A 22,616-nucleotide genomic window follows, 5' to 3' on the forward strand; every position below is an offset into this window, starting at 1 on the left:
ACCTTGAATTTGCTCCCATCTTCCGCCTTGATTTCAAAATCCCCGTATTTTCCGACTTCGGTGATCACATAGGGACCCATCCATCTAGAGTTCAACTTTCCCGGAAAAAATCGATAGCGGGAATTGAATAGGAGGAATTTATCCCCTTTGTGCAAGGCTTTTTGCTTAATCCTTTTGTCATGGAGCAATCTTGTCCTTTCCTTGTAGATCTTGGCATTCTCATAAGATTGTAGTCGGAATTCCTCCAACTCTTGAATTTGAATCATCCTCTTTTGACCACTCAATTTGAGATCAAGGTTAAGTGCTCGGATTGCCCAAAAAGCTTTGTACTCCAATTCGATTGGCAAGTGGCATGCTTTTCCATAAACAAGCTTGTAAGGGGAGGCTCCTATGGGAGTTTTATAGGCCGTCCTATATGCCCAAAGAGCGTCATCAAGCTTTGTGCTCCAATCTTTTCGGGTCTTGTTTACAACTTTCTCAAGAATTTGCTTGATCTCTCTATTCGAAACTTCAACTTGACCGCTTGTTTGAGCATGGTATCCCAAGCCGGTTCTATGTTGAACACCATACTTGGTCAAAAGAGATGCGAGCTTCTTCTCATGAAAATGCGTTCCTCCATCACTTATGATTGCTCTAGGAATTCCAAATCTTGGGAAGATTATTTTCTTGAAGAGCTTAGTGACCGTTTTTGCATCATCGTTTGGAGTGGCAATTGCTTCTACCCACTTTAAGACGTAGTCTACGGCCACAAGGATATACTTATTCCCATTGGATGTCACAAAGGGACCTTGGTAGTCGATCCCCCAAACATCGAAGATCTCCACCTCTAGTATGCCCCTTTGTGGCATTTCGTTCCTCCAAGAGATATTCCCCGTTCTTTGACAAGCATCACAATGAATGATGAATTCCCTTGTATCTTGAAACATTGTAGGCCAATAGAAGCCCGGTTGAAGAATTTTTGCAATGGTCCTCCTTGCTCCATGGTGCCCACCGTAGGGTGATGAGTGACACCCTTCTAAGATTCCTTGGACTTCCCATTGAGGGATGCATCTCCGGTAGAGCCCATCACTACACTCTTTGTAAAGGTTTGGGTCATCCCAAAAGTACCTCTTTACTTCGAATAAGAACCTCTTCCTTTGGTTGTAGTTCAAATTTGGAGGGAGTACTCTTCCAACAATATAGTTGGCGTAATCGGCAAACCATGGGGTGATGTGCCTTTCAAGTTGTGTTTGAATGGCCATCAAGATATCGTCGGGAAATGAGTCATTGATCGGTGTTTCTCCTTGTTCATCATGAAACCGGATCCTTGACAAGTGATCCGCCACTACATTTTCGGCTCCTTTCTTGTCTCTTATTTCCAGGTCAAATTCTTGAAGAAGCAAAATCCATCTCAGCAACCTTGGTTTGGCCTCCTTCTTTATCAAGAGATGTCGGAGAGCACGGTGATCCGAAAAGACAATCACCTTGGATCCAAGTAAGTAGGAACGGAATTTGTCCAAAGCATAGACAATGGCAAGAAGCTCTTTCTCGGTGGTATCATAATTCACTTGGGAGGGATCAAGAGTCTTGCTTATATAATAGATGGCATGAAGAGCTCTTCCTACCAGTTGGCCAAGAATCGCTCCAACGGCGTAGTTACTAGCATCACACATAATCTCGAACGGTAGTTCCCAATTTGGAGGTTGAATGATCGGTGCCGAGATTAGTGCTTCCTTGATTCTATTAAAGGCTTCAACACACTCATCAGTGAAATGGAATTGGGCATCTTTAAGTAAGAGTTGAGTGAGGGGTTTCGCCATTTTTGAAAAAAAAATTATGAAACGGCGATAGAAACCCGCGTGACCGAGAAAACTTCTCACCCCTCTAACATTCACGGGAGGTGGGAGTTTCTCTATCACCTCAAATTTAGCCTTATTGACCTCGATGCCCTTTTCCGAATTTAAATGACCCAAAATAATTCCTTCATTGACCATGAAGTGACACTTTTCCCAATTTAAAACAAGACTAACATCTTCACATTTTTGCAACACAAGAGAAAGATTATGCAAACATGAGTCAAAGTCCTTTCCATAAACGCTAAAATCATCCATAAAAACTTCCATTATGGTCTCTAGGTAGTTGGAGAAGACACTCATCATGCATCTTTGGAAAGTGGCGGGGGCATTACATAAGCCAAAAGGCATCCTCCTATATGCAAAAGTACCATAAGGACATGTGAAGGTGGTCTTATGTTGGTCATTCGGGTGTATAGGGATTTGAAAGAATCCCGAATACTCGTCAAGGTAACAAAAGAATTTGTTGGAGGCTAACCTCTCAAGCATTTGGTCAATGAATGGTAGGGGGAAATGATCCTTTCTTGTTGCGGAATTCAATTTTCGAAGTCAATGCACATACGCCAACCGGTGATCTTCCTTGTGGGTATTAACTCATTCTTTTCGTTTGTCACCACCGTGGTACCTCCTTTCTTAGGTACCACGTGAACGGGGCTAACCCACAAAGAGTCCGATATGGGATATATGATTCCCGCATCAAGCAATTTTATAACCTCTCCTTTGACAACTTCTTGCATGTGGGGGTTTAATCTTCTTTGAGGTTGAATGGTAGGTCTATGCTCCTCCTCTAGATGAATTCTATGCATGCAAAAGTTGGGACTTATCCCCTTAAGGTAATCTAGACTATAACCTATGGCCTTCTCATGTTGTTTCAACACATCAAGCAATTTTCCCAATTGGTTCTCATCAAGTCTATCATTAACAATCACGGGTTTGGTCTTTGATTCATCAAGGTAAGCATATTTCAAATTTGGGGGAAGGGGTTTTAAAGTAGGGGGTTGTACCTCACTTTCCTCCTTTGAAGGTTCATTGAGAATTTGCTTCATATCCATCAAACATTCCATTCTCATTGCATATTCAACTTGTTCTTCATTCTCATCAATTTCATCACATTCGAATTCCATGACGAATTCCTCTTGCTCTTGAGCTTGTAAGATGTATTCTAGGATGGATTGCCTATCTTCTATAGGTTGACATGCTTCCACAAGGATGTTATGTACTAATTCGGATTGTGCATGAGTGAGTTCTTTGTTAGCTAGAGCAGCCTCAAAAAGATCTACCTCCAATTCCCAATACATATTTTTGGCCTCACTTGCTTCCAAGGCTTCCAATACTTGCATGAGATCTTTGAAGAAAGGTATACTTAAGTGGTCCTCTACAAAACAATCTATAAGGTCCATCTTGCAAAATATCAAACAACTTGAAAGAAGTTAAAACAAACCTTGAGGAGTTTTACTTCCCCAAGGCAAAGAAAGACACAACTAATAACAATACAAGAAAATCTAAATCAAGTTTACACCGTCCTCGGCAACGGCGCCATTTTTGGTCGTGATCCCTCGTGAGGGTTTAGTTTTCAGTACTTGTCGTTAGGAGCACCTAGACCAAAACACAATTTATAACTTCACAAACAACTCTACAATTAGTAAAGAGGCAAGTAAAGGTCGGATCCCAAGGGACGGGAATTGAGGTGAGATTTTCTATTGCAACTAGTGGTGTCTAAGGGTGTCACAATTGGGGTTTGACGTAGAAGATCACTAAACTAAATAGCAATGAAAGTAAACAAGCAAGATGAATTAAAAGGGATATAAACAATTGATAAAAAGCACTAGGGTGTCACGGGGTCATAGGGGATTCATGGGAATTGATCATACAAACATATTCTCAAATTATAAGCAAGCAATTATTGTTGTGATGGATCGAGTTGGTTTATATCTTACAATCCTAGGAAAGTTTGGGTCCCGGAGCTGAATCGATTAGATTGTACAACACCTACAAGTCGACTTAATCCTCCCTACTCAACAATATGCATGGTCTAATGAGACTCGAGTTGGTTTATGTCTTACAAGTCTCATTGAAAAGATAGGTGATGAGTAAAAAATGCAAGGATTCATAGGCTCACATTTCATCAAACATAACATGTGCATAAGTTGAGATCACAACAAGCAAGCAAATAAATTATGAAAACATATTAAATTAAGCATGAATCATTCCCCATGTTGGTTTCCCCTAATTACCCATTAACCCTAGCTAAGAAAACTACTCACTCATTATCATGTTTGACATGCTAGTAAGGTTGTCAATCATACCAACAAAGTGAAACATGATGAATAAATGAAAGTGATTAACAATAATTAAAAAGGGATTAAGAGAATTATACCTACTAATGATTCCAATAATAAAGCAAAGAATAAAAGAAGTACTTGATGCTTGATTGGAAGGTTGTCAATCTCCCAATAATAACCCAAATAATCTTCAATTACCCAAAATAAAGGATGAACAAGAGAGAGATTAAGGAAATAAAACTTGTATTAAAACTTGATCAAATGTTGATTACAAGATTAAAGAGAGATTTGATTGATATTAACTACACTAAAGATTGCTAAGAAGAACATGCTCTTCTAATTAGACTAATGGGGTATTTATAGTGGAAATTAGGTACATAAATTAGGGTTTACTAAGGGCTTAAATGACGATTAAGTCTTTGAGGAATCGCCGGTCTCTAGGGAGACTCCGGTCTCTTTTTCGCCGGTCTTAGAAAAAGATGTGCATCCTTCCTTGAAGTTTTGTAGAAGACGAAATAAACTGTCTGGGAATCCGGGCGTTTTTGGCACGGGACGGGCGGATTTAGGTGTTTCTGGACGGGCGTCCAGAGGGGGAAGACGGGCGTCTTGTGGAGGTTTTGCCCGGGCGTCTTGTGGAGGAAGACGCTCGGATTGTGGGTGATGGACGGGCGTCTTCAGGGCAATCCGCACGGATTGTCAAACAGTTTCGTTCCTTCTTCTTTTCTTCCTTTTTCTTCATAGAATCCTTGAGGATTTCCTCGGGGATGCAAGGATCTTTTCTCATCATTGCCCATCTACTATAGTATGTACAAAGGCCTTCTAATCTTGTCTCTCCTTGATGCTTGGTCATTGAATTCAATCAATTTAGCCTTATTTTGCCATGAAAATGCAAGGTTTGCACTCCTTTCCTACGAAGGAAACAAAACCTCAAAGAATATGCAAAACAAAGGACTAAAGACAATAAATGACCCAAATATGCACTAAAAAGCATGGGAACAAGGCTAATTCGGGAACTAAATATGCTCTAATTATGGTCACATCACTAACCCTTCCAAAGTTTTCACGTACTCAATCATTTTAAGTACGTGTGAACTTACAGGTTGACCATCTTTGAGGTTAGCCTCAAAGAAACGAACTGCGGTGTCATATTGAATTATTCTCGGGGCTTGAGAAAACACAGTTGAAAGCCTCGAGAATACTTCATGTGCATCACGAAACTTGACACATTGCCTTTGTAAAGCAGGATCCATTGAAAAAATCAAAACATTTTTAATTGCAGCGAATTCCTTTTGATAATTTGAAAAAGCCTCCCTTACATCGGCAGTGGCCCTAGTACTAGGTGAAGGGGTAGAGGGATCGACAAGGTAGCGTAATTTGCCATCACCTGCGGCAGCTAATCGAAGTTGTTCCTCCCAATCTTTAAAATTACTAACGTCGGTGTTTAAAACATATTTGTCCATAAAAGAACGTAGCCATGAATCTCTAGCTATGGTGACGGTTCACTAGTAGAAGTCATCGTGATTACTACAAAGGAAATGAAAGGAAATATTAACATTTATCGTCTAAATTTTTTTTTTTTTAACTTGTGAAACTATTTAACAAGTTCCCATTTATATAATGATCTCCCACTGAATTATATAAATGATTCCAAGATCCAATTTTATATAAACACGGGCACGGTGGACCGATTCAACCCATATTTATATAAATTTGGTGAGTCAACATTTTGACTGATTCTACTACTAGAACTCTTGGTTCACGAATTTTCTTAAAATCTATCTTTTAGCCCCAGAAATAAATATGGGCACGGTGGACCGATTCAACCCATATTTATTCCGTTGAGTCCAACCAATTTTCACGCGTAATAACTTTTATTACCCTACTTACCCAACGTAAAAAGAGTGTACCCCAGTGATCCGAACCTACCTCTAATGAAGAAGGGATTCATAGGTGCTATTATTTGGTAAGGCTAATCTCAATTTATAAACTAAATGTGAGAGATCTTATCAATTTAATTGTCTATCACTATTAAGTGAACAAAATTGGTGAATGCTAGACAATTAAATTGATAACAACAAAAAATAAAAACATGTAGTGACGATTTGGCATGAATGCATAATTAAACAAAGAAGTCCTAATATGGCCACCTAGTTAATCTAATTAACTAAAATTATTACACTTTGGAAACCAACTCCTTGGTCCCTAGAATCTTCATAAAAATGGCCTCCTTCTTTAGGATTTCGGAATGCCTTTCCGAAAACACCGTCTTCATGAAAACTCCATCTTTAGATGCTTCATTTAATTACTAATAATTAAATTACATAACAATATCCTATTATAAAATTTTTAATAAAATTAAAATAAAACTATTAATTAATTACAAATTAGGCGATACGAAATCACAATTAATTACAAAACAAGTCGATATTCTCTTACATTACGGGAAATACCAACTTCTTCCTATGGCCATATTAGGAAAAATTACATAATTATAATGCTAAGAACCATTCATCTAAATGAATAATAAAATGCATTATGAAAATATGTCATGCCAAATCGTCTAACTTACCAACAACGATCATTTGAGCTTGCTTTGACGGAATTTTTACCAATAAAAATTCATAATCAATTCTTAAAACAATTTTAAGATATGCTAATGATACTAATCTGGTCTAATTTCAAAACAATTATTCTCACTAATTATCTTGAATTCATATGGGATTAGAACACAAATTATGACAAAAAGACATAATAACTCACAATTATTATGGAAAAATTTCATTTAATTATAGAATTTATGGAAAAATAAATTTCAAGGCCATGAAATTCTGGTATTACACCAAAAATGACATGCAAGTGAAAATTTTTGGTTTTAAAATTTATTTAAAACGATTTTACAATTTAAACGGTAAAACGGCAATTTTTACGATTTAATTCTAAACCAAACCATAAAAATTGAAATAACTTAAAATAAAATTTTGTACATTTTGGAACAATTTCCCGGAGCTAAAAATTCAAAAATTTCGAGCCCAAAAATTAAATCAATATTTATTTGCAAAATAACCATTATTTACCAATTTTTATCAAATAAAAATCAATAAACTATCTAAATTAATCACATTAACTTAAAGTATCTACTTATCTCATAAATAGAACATGTATGTGGTTATTTCTAAATCAATATGCATAAAATTAACATGCAACCCAATTTAATTGACTCTTAATTAATTTTAATGCATTTTTATTCAGTTTTATGCCATTTTAAGTTATAAAAAGTGGAAAAATATAACAAAAATCAAATTTTCGTCCCATATCATCCTAAGACCAGATTATTTACATGCAAGATCATATTATGTGATAAAATTAATTTTAGTAACATAACATCAATTTTATTAATTTATCTCATAAATTACTAAAATCGTCTTAAGACAACATGCATGTATGTAACAATGCTCTGATACCACTTGTTAGTTATTTAGACCAAATTAATACTCATCTTATGATAACAAAATTACAAATTAGTTTTAGGTGGTCTAAATCTACATGCATGCAAAACAAATAACTAGAAAATGGTATAAAACCATCTTAAGACAAAAATTCCTTACAATGGTTTATGGCAAATAAGGGCACTACAAAGGTCTCCTACCTTTGTAGTTCTTGAGCTATATGAAAGTGGATGATCCTCCAAATACACCAAAATTACCAAAATAGGTAATCTCCTAAGATGGCACCCAAGATTAACCCAAAATACTACTAAAATTAATAACTAGTTAATAGTAGTAGTAACCTTGTAATTTGTATATTTGATGTACTAATTAATATTATTACTTTGATAATATTATTAGTTAATTTTTATATGTATTTTTAGATGAAAATGATGAACAAAATAAGAAGAAAAAATGGTCTCCAAGTGATGAAGAGGAACCGGTTATGGCACCCTCAAGTGACCAAGTTTTTCTTCTAATTTTTCCAACTAATAAAATGAGGTGAATAGTTTGGTATTTATAGCCAAATATGGGAAACAAAAGGAAGTGGAATTTGCCACTTAATGGACACATGTAGTCCTCTAAAAAACCGGTACATATGGACTGTATTTGGTCCATTTCGGTTTTCGACATTTGCCCCACAAATGCTTATAAGTCTTATATTTAATTATCTTACATAATTAAATATTAATTTAATTATTTAACACTTAAATAATATAAATTAACTACCAATGACTACTTAACTATTAAATAATCATAAGACCATTTTATCAACATACAATGTGTCAATATTATCCCAATTAGCTAATTTTACAACCTCTTGTAAAATATAAATAGCTAATTAATTCCACCTCAAAAACATATACCCATATCGCATAAAATTAATTAATTAACAATTAATTAATAAATTCCAAATTATTAATTAATTACTTAAATATCACATAATTAAATAATAAATCTTCTCTACCCGAGTTCGTAACCAGTCATCAAATAATACTTTTACGTGACTAATTAAAAATCGAATAATACAAGGAATTAATTATCTCGTATCTCATACAAACAATTAATTCATTCTATTTGGGCGTCATCCTATAGGTGTGACCTAAAGGGATCAGCTGATCACCGCCGTCACACGACAGTAATGTCAAACTCTAGTCAGCCAATCATTACCGATTAACGATGACCAGCTGACAAATAAATAAATAATTCCCTGATATTCCTTTAACGAGATTTAATATGTAAACGCACTTATTGTGGAGGACACTACTCCAACAGTTTATGGGCTCAAGCAATCCGAAAGTGACGTAGCCTACATATCCTCTTTTATTATATGATAAGCTAAGTCGGTACGAATAACCTATTTATTTGTTTAGTTCGTGTAAATCACATGAATGGACCCATAAAAGTTTTTGTGGTTTACACGGACTTGCCATGGCTGGTTTGTGTAACCGCATGAACCTACCTAGGCCCATTCATGTTTTTCACACAAATGAACCGCTTTTCAATTTTTTCCGGGTTGCATTCATAACATCGAGATAAGCGCCATGGAAAAAAATCGTATACGCACACATGACCGCAAAGTTATGAGCGTTCAAAGTTTTTTCGTTTTTAATCGTCAAATTTTTGTCCACATTTAAATTTGGTGGTTATTAATTGCCGTTGTTGGTTCAATAATATATACAAAATACAAATATTAACGTCATTTAAATGCACAAAGGACAAAAGGAGAAATTTTATGAAAAAAGTAGAGACGTAATGAGTACAGGGGCGTGAACGCGTGACATAGCAACTCCCATAATCATTCAGCCCCTATAATTACAAGAGTGGGATTTCTGTTATCATAAACTCAATCCCTCATTGACCACCGCCACCACTATATTCGGCGGCCACCATCTACCACCGAACCCACTGGCCGCTTTCCTGCATATCGACATAACCTTTCCATTACTTCTCACTCCCCATCATATTAATTTAACAATTAGTCTGACTATAGATGGATATATTCATTTAAAGTGAAAGACAGGTCAAATATGCTTAAACTAGTGACATTTATGGGCCCCATCATGTAACTTGTTGCTTGTCTTATTGTAACACCCCTTTCTTACCCGGCTAAGGTAATTGGGAGATGTTACCATCTCGGTTTCCCGAGACGGTGAAATCGGAGTTGCTATTAAGAAATTAAATATAAATATAAATAAAATATTTAGCTGATTACATAACCATAAATAAATAAATGAGGTGGACGATACAACTCATGACTACTACACTACTCTAATGAGGTGAAACTCGGCTCCAAGTCCAAAGTTCGCCGCGTCTCCCACGTAACACCAACTCAACCTGTACACAACCTGCTCCCCATACGATCGGAAATATCATATGGATCGACACAGGCTACCCCAGAAATAGGTGACAATTACGTAGACACACAACAAGTCAGTTACAATACATTATTAATGAGACACAACATAGTAGATAAATATGCAACATGTTATAAATGTAATTGAGATACCTACGCCATGTCGGTATCTGGACACGCTCAGACATACCCAAATCCATCGGTGTCAAGGACACGCCCACAACACCACATCTCACCATAAGGTATCGGGACACGCCCAGACGTACCGGGTTTGAAAGCCAACCGGATCCCCTGCCAGATGTCGTGTCTCACCCAGACGAGTCCCTCCAAACTCAAGCCATTAATATGCACATCCCTCTTGGAGTGGGAAGCTCCAAGAGGCGACCCGAGCGTAAGACGGTTTCCCAACCGCCTTACGTCTCCTCAACAACAAAGTACCACCACCAAGGACCTTCGACACAACACAACCATAACCACATCTGGCACATGGAAACAACACTAAACATGTGACCAATTCATGAATTCAATTCCAATGTGTTATGAATGATAATCCCCCCAAATACCAACATAATATACCAACCGAGTCACAAATGCAATAGTGAGGAAATACCCCAAATATGTATACAAAATATTGAAACCGAGCAGGATAAATCTACCTTTTCGCATTCTTCACAAGCTATTCGATTCGGTCTCATAAAATCGTTTCACAAGACCGTTTTATCCTAAACAATTCGTATAACACTATCACAATGCATTCTACACTACCATAACATGAAACCCTTTATTATTAGTCACTAATTACCCATATTACATAAGTAAAATGCTAATTAGCCCCCCCCCCCCCCCCTCAAAGCAAGCAAAACCCTAAAATTGAGATTAACATAAGATAAAGGAGGAAGGTGGGATTTCGACTTACAAAGGTAGATCGGGAATTAGGAGGGATGTTCCATCTTCAATCCAAGCTTGAAAGCTATGGGGGAGGACTAGGGAGTATTTAAAGAGAGGGGAGAGTGTTTTAGAGTAAGAAGGAGGGAGAAGAAGAATGAAGAGGATAAGAGGTTTGGATAAAGTGAAATTCCGAAATATCATTTCTCGGTTACTGCACACTGTCACTCGACCGAGTTATCGGTTCACTCGATCGAGTGTCATTCACTCGGTCGAGTATACTCCTTACTCGATCAAGTGCCACTCATTTGATCCGCTAGGAGTTCTACTCGGTCCACTGGAAGTCTACTTGGTCTAGTTTAGGTCATACTTGGTCTAGTGGATGGTCGTCCTTTACTTCCAGGTATACGTGGGTCTCCTCACGTGTCCTGAGGTCCTTTGTGGGTCCCAAAATATCCGGGTATTACACTTATGTTTAAGTGGGTGAATATTTGATCCGTTTATAACTATAGACGAATATTGTTATAGTAGCAAAGAGTTAGTTACATAGGTTGTTAGTTAGCCAATCAAAGATGAGCTGGCATTAGTTTGTTACAGTTGTTATTCTTGTTATAGCTTATAAATACACTCTCTGATGTAATATCTCATTCATTCAGAATATTAATACAAAATCACTCTTTCTCTCTTATTCTCCCATCCTCTTTCTCTCTATACTTCCGCCATTGTCAGTAAAGCTCGAGTGTTTCAAGGTACACTCCTGGATTACTGTAACATTGGTAATCAGAGCTTTTTCGATCCAAATTTTCGCTGGGCGCCATTAATTTTCCATTCTTGGTTCCTTTTACGTGATCACTTTCAATCAATTCATCGCCCTTTTCTTTCTTGATTACAATCTGGCATCAAAACATTTAACAGTTTTGCAATTATCGAAAAACATGGAAGAACAACTCAAGATTCTGGAGAAACGATTGAGGAGCATAGTTCACAGTTAGAAGGGAAATTAATTGAGCAGAGCAAGAATGTAGAGGCTCAATTTGGGCAAATTATGCAGCTGTTGCAGCAAAAGAAGTCGCAACAACCTGGGCATTCTCAATCTGGAGTTGTTTTTGTAATTGAGGATTTAGAGGATCCTGATATCAATGGCAGCGGTGCTGTCACTGGGAATGGTAATGGTTTTCGCAACCCAACTCATGTTTCCAAGCCATTTGGGTATGTTCCTAAGTTAGAATTTCCAGTTTTTTATGGTTATAATCCTCGTATGTGGTTTAAGAAATGTGCTAGATACTTTAATCTTTGCAAAGTACCTGATAATCAGAAAATGGATTTAGCTTCAATTCATATGATAGGTAGAGCAGAAGCTTGGTTTAATTCGTATATTTCTGCTAGACGGCATGTTGTATGGGAAGAATTTGTTGAGGATGTTTGTGCCCGATTTAAAGAACATATTGGTGCTAATGTGGTAGAGGAATTTAATAAATTGCATCAGACTGGTGCATTAGATGATTATCTTGACGCCTTTGAGAACCTTAGAGGGCTAATGATTCAAAGAAATCCACAATTGCTTGACCAATACTTTTTGGACAGTTTCATTGGTGGTCTGAAACCTCATCTTAAACCCTTTGTTAGAGCATTTAAGCCGAGTTCTTTAATTGAGGCAGTAGAGTATGCAAGATTACAGGAAGATAGTGTTTCTGCAGTCAGTAGAATTCACAATAAGGCCACCTTTTCATCTTCCTCTTTGGTTGCCAAATCATATAACCAGTTTCAAAATCAAGCAAAACCATTACAAAACCAAATGAAACCCCCTTTACTACCTAACCCACAAGACCCACACATCACAAAGAACAATCTTCACACCACAAAGATTGACCAAAAACCTAGAAAATTTATCTCAGCTGTAGAAAGAAGAGATAAAATTGCAAAGGGGTTGTGTTTTCTTTGTGACCAACCGTATGGTAGGAATCACCAGTGTAAAATGAAGGAGTCTCAGTTGTTCACTGTAGAGGTGGATGGTCTAGAAGAAGAGTTTTGTGATGACCAAAATGGGGGTAAAGTAGAGGGATTGGAAGATGAATATGAATTGTTAGAGGTTGAGCCTTGCATATCTGTTAATGCATTGAGTGATAGTCATAATTTTCAAACAATGAGAGTAACTGGATATTATGAAAGAAAACCTTTGCATATTTTGATAGATTCGGGGAGTATTCATAACTTCTTAGATCTATCTTTGGCACAAAAATTGAACCTACCAATGGAACCTATAGCGCCTCAGCAAAGTGGTGGTCATTCTTGATGGCAACCATTTGGCTTGTCAGTTCGTTTGTAAAAACTTTTCCTGGAAGCTGCAGAATACTCAGTTTCAAACTGATGTTTTATTGATTCCATTGGGTAGTTGTGAAATGGTGTTAGGAGTGCAATGGTTGCGTACTTTTGGTACTGTGAAGTGGAATTTTAAGAAGTTGATTATGGAATTTGATTATAAATGGCTATATCATTCATTGAGGGGCATCTCACCTAAAGGGGTTAAAACATTGCAAGAAATACCATCCCCTAAGATACTTGCTAATGCTTTTGATGTGACCATAATTAGCGCATATTTAGTCCTCGAATTAGCCTTGTTCTCATGCTTTTTAGTGCATATTTGGGTCATTTATTGTCTTTAGTTCTTTGTTTTGCATATTCTTTGAGGTTTGTGTCCTTGGTAGGAAAGGAGTGCAAACCTTGCATTTTCATGGCAAAATGAGGCTAAATTGATTGTGATGGGGCATATTCTGCACCCGCTGACCGAGTCAACATATTGAGCAAGGTCAAAGATATCCACAAGCAAGTCAACGACTTAGACAGCCTAACCGACGCAGCCTGTCGGCCTGTCTCTTGGGCCTCAGCTGGGACAACTAGCCAGCCGGGGCACATATCCGCGAACTCATATACACGACCCCTCGGCGGCGAGTCAACAGGGCCCTCCGGCCTGCCATGGGTCCCTCGGCCGAGGGTAGATCAGTCATTTCACCTGCTAGCCACTTGGCCACTACGTGACAAAAGGTGAAAGTCTATAAATACTCCTCAACCCTCATTGAGGAAAGGATCCACAATTTAACCTAAGAATCATTATTCATCTGGTAATATCTTCTTTATCTCTCTACAAAATATACTTCACCAAGTAACAACAACTTATCTCTTTAAGTTTACTGACTTGAGCGTCGGAGTGAGTTCGCTCGGTGCAAAGCCGAGCCCTCAGTTTGTTCGTTGTTTCAGGAGACCGAAAGGAGGATTCAATCAAAGACGTCATTCTACAAGCATGGGTGGTAACAAATAACTGCTCTGGAATTACACCCGGAACAATTGGCGCCGTCTGTGGAGATAGACACTAGAAGCTAGTCACATTCATTCCCAAACAAAAAAAAAGAACACAAAACAAAAACCCACCCAAAAAGCTAAGAAGATGTCGAAACAACCAGAGAAGGTGCTGGTGGAAAATGAATTCTACCAAGACGACACATTCCACAACTCAGAAATCGGGCAGTCCCCCATCGGCCGTATCACTGATACGACGAACGGGGTGCCAAAGGAACAAGATACACCGCTGCCCGCCGACCAGGTCACCATCATGGGACATGTGGTTGATGCAGCAAAACTGAAGCTACTCCTGGACCTAATTGGTAGTACGCCGACTCACACTGTCACACCGACAAGAGCGGCGGAACCCGTCCGGGGAGACCGGGGCCCAAAATGTGACTCGAGAAACTTGAACGGAGCACTAGGGAAGTCGACCCTGTCAAGACGCCGGGGAGCAGAGTGCTAGTGGTAGACTGAGTCCTTCCCGCACTCGCGGGAGGACGGCGTCGCCGCAACACCGACGAGGCACGCCCGGAGGAGTGAAAGAAGTCCGACTCACCGAGTCGGAGAAGAAGCCCGACTCACCGAGTCGGAGAAGAAGCCCTTCCCGCCACGGGGAGAGGAGCCGGACTAGGGATGCGAGGAGCCGTCGCCGCGTGTCGTTCGACACGTGGTCGGACGCCCCCTCGGCGCCTACGTCCTAGAGACCCTGGTGCCGACTAAGCTGAAGTTGCCACCCATAGCATACAAAGAAGAAGGCGACCCAACCGACCACGCCGAGGCTTTCGAGTCTTACATGTCGGTATGGGAGCAACCCGATGAGGTTTGGTGCCGAGTCTTCCCAACGACACTGCATGGGATGGCACAAAGTTGGTACAAGGGGCTACCCGATGGGTCGGTATACTGTTACGCCGACCTAAGGGACATATTTTTAGCCCAATATTCTTGCAATAAGAGGAGGGCCGTCGAGACATCGGACCTCCTGACTATCAGGCAGGAGGGAGGCGAGTCTCTCCGAAGTTATGTGAAGAGGTTCGACGCCAAGGTTCAGCAGATTCGTGAGCTGAACAACAACCGCGCGGCCTTCGCATCGATGAAAGGCCTCCCAAGGGGGGACCTAAAGAACGAGCTCATCAAATGCGGAGGCCTGAACCTGGAGTCCGCCAGGAAGATGGCCGACCAAGCCATAAAAGTGGAAGACTACCACAAAACCTGGGTAGGCCCCGGCGAGGCCGGGCACTCAGAGAGAAAAAGCCGCCGGGAGGACAACCCGGACGAAGGACGCCGTGACAATAATAGGTCACGGTCTGACAGATCTGCCAGGAAACAGAACTCGGCGGGCGCCGGGGGGAGTTCAGGACCGTACTACCAGAAACGGTTCAATGGCCACACCCCCTTGGTCGTATCTGCCGCCGAGGTCTTCGCCCTGAGCAAGAACGAGGGTCAGAAGTGGGAAAGGCCCCCCAGGCCGAAGGGGGACGGTGACACGAGCGATCGTGAGTACCACGGCCACACCTCGGGTCACCTTATCGACAATCGCCGCATCGAAGAATGCCATTGAAGAGAGCGATCCGGAAGGGAGCCTCGGCAAGTATGTTGCCAAAGGCCAAAAGACTGATGCCGGCGGTTCAAATAAGAAATCCATCTTTGAACGGATAGGAGTGATCCATGTTATCATCGGGGGCAACAAGAACGGTGGGTCCGCTCATGGGCACAAACGGCACCTAAACGAGCTGTATCAGGCCATCAACTTTGTGCCCAAAACAGCGATCCCCGCTTCCAACATCCCCGATATGACTATTGGAAGGAAGGACTACGAGGGAGTCATCGCCCCTCACAGCGACCCACTCGTAGTCCACTTGGACATATCCAACCACCTGGTCAAGAGGTGCCTGATTGACACAGGCGCCTACACGAACATCATGTTCAGGGAGTGCTTTCTCAACCTCGGTCTGAAAGTCGGGGACTTGAGCCCCTGCACCAGTCCACTGTACAGCTTTTCCGGGGCCGGCCTGGTACCCCTGGGGTCAATCAGACTGCCGGTGATGTTCGGCGAGGGGAATGCGGCTAAGAATGTCCTAGCTGAGTTCGTGGTCATTGACGGCTCGTCCGCCTACAACGTTCTCATAGGCCGAGTCACTCTGAGCGAGGCCGACGCAGTGATGTCCATCCGGGCCCTGACACTGATGTATGTCTCGGACCGGGGGGAAGCGCATAAGCTCGTCTCCAAGGACGAGAAGGACGAGGTGGTCAACGTCCAGATATCTGCCAGAGGATGCAACATGCAATCCCTCAAAGTGGCAAAGAAGTCAGAGAAGGGGAAAAGCCCATCCTTACAACAGGAGGGCGACCTCATGGATGCAACTGACGGCTAACTGGGAAGGTCCCTACAAAGTGGTTGAAGAAATAAGGCTGGGTACACACCGGCTGACAGACATGGAGGGTGTGCCTTTAATGAGCCATTGGAACGCTGACAATCTCAGGAAATACTTTGTATAGCGGCGGAGGTGCCCAAGACAACTGTGGGCACCCCGACACATGTTTATATCTAATGAAGAATCGTCCAAGTTTTCCATCAAAGCGTTCATTTCCCCCCCATAGTCACTATCAAGAAGTAGACGTCACGGCAGTCACCCCAAGAGGTAGACGCCACGGCAGTCACTATCAAGAAATAGACGCCACGGCAGTCACCCCAAGAGGTAGACGCCACGGCAGTCACTATCAAGAAGTAGGCGCCACGACAGTCACCCCAAGAGGTAGACGCCACGGCAGTCACTATCAAGAAGTGGACGCCACGGCAGTCACCCCAAGAGGTAGACGCCACGGCAGTCACTATCAAGAAGTAGACGCCACAGCAGTCACCCCAAAGAGGTAGACGCCACGGCAGTCACTATCAAGAAATAGACGCCACGGCAGTCGCCCCAAGAGGTAGACGCCACGGCAGTCACTATCAAGAAGTAGACGCCACAGCAGTCACCCCAAGAGGTAGACGCTACGGCAGTCACTATCAAAAAGCAGACGCAACGGCAGTCACTACCAGCGCAGTTGATACTCGCAAAAGCGATCAACATGCCTTAGGAATGTTAAACACAGTTGAGATACGCACTCTAACTGCCTCGGCCAGGCCGAAGGTAAAAACGAAAAAGCGCTCAATATAACGTAAGAAGACAAGTGAAGAATGGTGATCAAAGCCCCGGCCAAGCCGAGGGCCAATAAACAAGCTTTATAATTGGCCCCCGAACAGCTGAAGCTATCCGAGACGCCGGGTGAGCCTGGTGATGACCGCCCGTCTCCCTATGCCTGTTGCTGCTTGCCATCAGCAGCGTTAGCAGCATCGTCTTTGATGGGCGACCCAGAAGCTGTCTTGGCAGTCTCAGCTTTCTCAAGCGGCCTCGGCTTCAGCTTTCTTGGCGGCCTCGGCCTCGGCTCACCTTTGCCTTCATCCTCTCGGCTTCCTCCTTGGCCGCCTTAGTCTTCTCAGCAAGGGCTGCCTTCTCCGCGGCCACCTCTTCCTCCTTCTTCACCCTTACCTCCTCCTTGGCCTTCTCCTCCGCGGCTTTCTCCTTAGCTTCGAGCTTGTCATCAAGCAGCTCGTCAAATTTGTCCCACGGAAAGGAGCCATCAAGAGGGAAGAGCTCCCCAATCACTTCCCTGGCAGCTTCTTCGGCCAGGTCCCGGTATTGGGCGCACATGTTAGGGAGGATATCGGTTTGGAGCGTCTCAATATCCTCCTCCCTTTGGGCGATGATATCATCCTTGTTCCGAACCACCTTCCCCTGGGCCTGAAACATGCCCCTCCATTCGTCCCTCTGCTTAGCATAAAGGTCGGCGTGCTTCTGAACGAGGTCACGCCCCTCCAGCAGCTTAGCAGCTTCAGCCGCCGTAGCATCGGCCTTGGCTCTCTCAGCAAGGACCTCCTTTTCAGCGTCCTCCCTGAGTTTTCTCTCAGCACGGGCTGCCTCCTCAGCCTCAGCCTTGGCCCTCTCGGCTTCCTTGTTCGCAGCGTCGAGTTCGAGCCTGAGCCGCTCGAGCTGTGGGGCAGCTTCACCAATGGCCTTCTCCTGCTCCACAATAAGAGCACCGGCCATATCAGCCCACTTCGACAGCAACCTGGCCAAACTCAGGCCCTCCGACTTAATCTGTAAAGGGGTAGGTTGAGGGTAGGAGGTGACAACGGTGGCATCTTAACCACTTGCCAGCACAGTTTTCTTCTCGGCACGCCGTTCAATAGTGTGACCGGTAGACGGCAGCGGTTGATCTACAAAAAATTCAATTAAAGCATCCGTGTCAACATACATGGACATACCGTAGAGCTTGTCATCGGAACGCCTAATGAACCGGCTAAGTCCGAGCCACGGGATAAAGCCGTACCATGCTTGGCCTTCTTGGGCGGAGGACGCATTTCCTTGCCGGCAGCAGAGAAGCGAGCGCGTAGTGGCGGCGAAAGCAGCGAGCGAGCAGCGAAGCATTGGCTATCAAGGCGGCGGTGCTCTTTCCTCTTACGGACAAGGGGAGATCCCTCCGCATCGGAGTCCCCCCCATTGGTAATGTCAACGATCACCACCGTCTTCTTCTGGACTGAAGGGATGGGAGGTGGAACTGATGTCGACGCCGTCGCCGCCGAAGACTTTGTTTTCCGCGTTCGGCGCGGCATGTTACTAGCAACCTTCGCCTGGGCCGCCTCCACATTCAAGCCTTTCACCGCCGATCCATAAGATCATTCGGCGACGTTCGCGATCACGGGCTAGAGCCTTAGGATGCAAATCAGCAACGGTCTTGTCCTTGGCAAGCCCCATTCTCCGGAGGATATCCTCAGACAGGTCCGGTCCAAAGTGGTCTGCAAAGGAAACAAAGCAAGAGTTAAGTAGAAGAAATAAATCGAAGTTCAAGAAACAGAAACATTGAGAGCAGAGATGGGCCTCACACCGACCCCACTCACCCCGTACTAGGGCCGGTATGAGGCCAACATGTGAGCTTGACTCATCCTGAAGAATGATCGTGTCGGGGAATCCATCTCTTCGGCACCCCATTCTTCTCCGCCTCAAAAAGCCTCATCGCCTTGACTTCTCATCCGCATTAAGAGGGACCTTGTCAAGGCGTCCATCTTAAGCTTATTCCGGCGACCCATTTGTCATGCTCCGCCTTAGTCTCGCACCGCAAATTAACTTGGTCTTTGGAAGGACCGGGGCGTGCGGATAGTCTTCAGGCACCTCAACGTACACCCACCGATCTTTCCAGTCTTTGCAGGAAGAAAGCTTATCAACGGAGATGTAACCCGGCTCCATTTGCACGCTGTACCATCCGACGCGACCATGAAACGACGGCCGAAGGTGGTGAAGCCGACGGAATAAATTAACCGTTGGGACCTCCCCCTGAAGAGACAGAGCCAGACAAAGTCGACTATGGTCCTAATAGCCAACGAGTGCAGTTGGGCCACGGCGACGTTCATGGCTCTAATGATGGCCATGACATATTCATTCAGCGGAAACCGGAGCCCGTACTCCAGGTGCCGGATGTATACGCCGGTGCAACCCGGTGGAGGGCAACAGACGGCCTGACCCTCCTCAGGGATAACAATTTTGTATCCCCTGCCGAAGTAGAAATGGCCCTCGAAAAGTGTTTCGCCGGAACAACTGGCGAACTTATGGGTCCAGGCACGGTCAGGGCAGACCTTACAGGCGTCACCGTGATCCATGATGTATTGCCACCCCTCATTAGGACGAGTCCTTCCAACATCATCAACATCATCATCATCCTCCCAATCCTCCAAAGCTTTTGGATCAACTTCGGGAGAAGGAGACCTAGGGCCCCCAGACCTTATCGGGATGGCGTCTAGTATCTCCTCCTCATCAAGACGCGACGAGGAACCCCCCGGCGCACGGTTACTAGGTCCGGCATCAGCAGAAGACATGGTAGCAACAATTACTTAACAAAATAAGAGATTGAGAAAAATTTGTTTGTTTACCTTGAAAAAAAGCACTAGCCAAAGTAACGACTCTGAAGATTAGAAGAGAAAGAAGCCCTTGAAAGTTTAGAGAGAAGAAAATTTTAGAGAAAATGAAATTGGTGGCCAATTTCAGGGACTAACTGCCCTATTTATAGGGGAAAGCCCACGAAGAAGGACCAATCAGGGCACAGCCCATGAAACGTCAGCCAATCAGCAAACAGACACGTGTCAGACATGCAACCACGGAATGTCAATCGTTGCAACAGTTGAACGTCAATCAATGCAACAGTGACCAAGCGTCTTCAACACGCCCCTTCATATCTCTCTGCCTATTCATCTTCCTCAACAAATTCCTAAAGTATCTGTTCTCCGCCGGCCACATGATCAACCAAGCTAGGTAGCACCGGCCGGGGGCAATCAAAAACAACCGGCACTCTCAACCCAGGTCTCGGCCAGCGTCACTTTCTTTTCCACATCGGATGCCCCTTACACATCCATGTGGAGGGGGGATATGGTACGGCCTAAGCAGAACCAAGCCGAGGTAGAAGAAGCCGGGGCAGAAATTTTTACTTGCGTAGAATATACGCTCAACACACATCGGAGCCCATACCACGGCATAGACTACGCTGGGGGCAAATTGATGGGGCATATTCTGCACCCGCTGACCGAGTCAACATATTGAGCAAGGTCAAAGATATCCACAAGCAAGTCAACGACTTAGACAGCCTAACCGACGCAGCCTGTCGGCCTGTCTCTTGGGCCTCAGCTGGGACAACTAGCCAGCCGGGGCACATATCCGCGAACTCATATCCAAGACCCCTCGGCGGCGAGTCAACAGGGCTCGCCGGCCTGCCATGGGTCCCTCGGCCGAGGGTAGATCAGTCTTTCCACCTGCTAGCCACTTGGCCACTACGTGACAAAAGGTGAAAGTCTATAAATACTCCTCAACCCTCATTGAGGAAAGGATCCACAATTTAACCTAAGAATCACTATTCATCTGGTAATATCTTCCTTATCTCTCTACAAAATATACTTCACCAAGTAACAACAACTTATCTCTTTAAGTTTATTGACTTGAGCGTCGGAGTGAGTTCGCTCGGTGCAAAGCCGAGCCCTCAGTTTGTTCGTTGTTTCAGTAGACCGAAAGGAGGATTCAATCAAAGACGTCATTCTACAAGCACGGGTGGTAACAAATAACTGCTCTGGAATTACACCCGGAACAGATTGAATTCAATGACCAAGCATCAAGGAGAGACAAGATTAGAAGGCCTTTGTACATATTATAGTAGTTGGGCAATGATGAGAAAAGATCCTTGCATCCCCAAGGAAATCCCCAAGGATTTTATGAAGAAAAGGGAAGAAAAGAAGAAGAAACAAGACTGAGCAGCAATCCGTGCGGATTGTCCTGAATCCGCCTGTTCCCAGCACCACAATCCGTGCGTCTTCCATACAAGACGCCCGGGCAGCAGCCACCAGAAGACGCCCGTCTTCTCCCAAAGACGCCCGGCCAGAGACAGTAGAATCAGGCCGTCCCGAGCCTAAGACGCACGGATTCCAAGACAGCGCAAATTCGTTTCTTCAAGCTTCAAGAAAGATGCCCATCCTTCAGAAAATACCGGCGTTTCCTTAAGTAGGGACTTAATCGTCATTTAAGCCCTTAGTTAACCCTAATGCATCCACCTAATTTCCACTATAAATACCCCATTAGTCTAATTAGAAGAGCATGTTCTTCTTATCAATTCTTAGAGTAGTTAATATCAATCAAATCTCTCTTTAGTTTTGTAATCAACAATTAATCAAGTTTTAATACAAGTTTTATTTCCTTAATCTCTCTTTTGTTCATCCTTTATTTTGGGTAATTGAAGATTATTTGGGTTATTATTGGGAGATTGACAACCTCTCAATCAAGCATCAAGTACTTCTTTTATTCTTGCTTTATTATTGGAATCATTAGTAGGTATAATTCTCTTAATCCCTTTTTAATTATTGTTAATTACTTTCATTTATTCATCATGTTTCACTTTGTTAGTATGATTGACAACCTTGCTAGCATGTTCAACACGATAATGAGTGAGTAGTCACCTAGCTAGGGTTAATGGGTAATTAGGGGAAACCAACATGGGGAATGATTCATGCTTAAATTAATATGCTTTCATGGCTTATTTGCTTGCTTGTTTTGATCTCAACTCATGCACATGTTATGTTTGATGAAATGCGAGCCTATGAATCCTTGCATTTTTTACCCATCACCTATCTTTTCAATGAGACTTGTAAGACATAAACCAACTCGAGTCTCATTAGACCATGCATGTTGTTGAGTAGGGAAGACTAAGTCGACTTGTAGGTGTTGTACAATCTAATCGATTCGGCTCCGGGACCCAAACTTTCCTAGGATTGTAAGATATAACCCAACTCAATCCATCACAACAATAATTTCTTGCTTATAATTTGAGAACATGTTTGTGTGATCAATTCCCATGAATCCCCTATGAC

Source organism: Silene latifolia, chromosome 6 (genome assembly GCF_048544455.1).
Source record: "Silene latifolia isolate original U9 population chromosome 6, ASM4854445v1, whole genome shotgun sequence".
NCBI lineage: Eukaryota > Viridiplantae > Streptophyta > Magnoliopsida > Caryophyllales > Caryophyllaceae > Silene > Silene latifolia.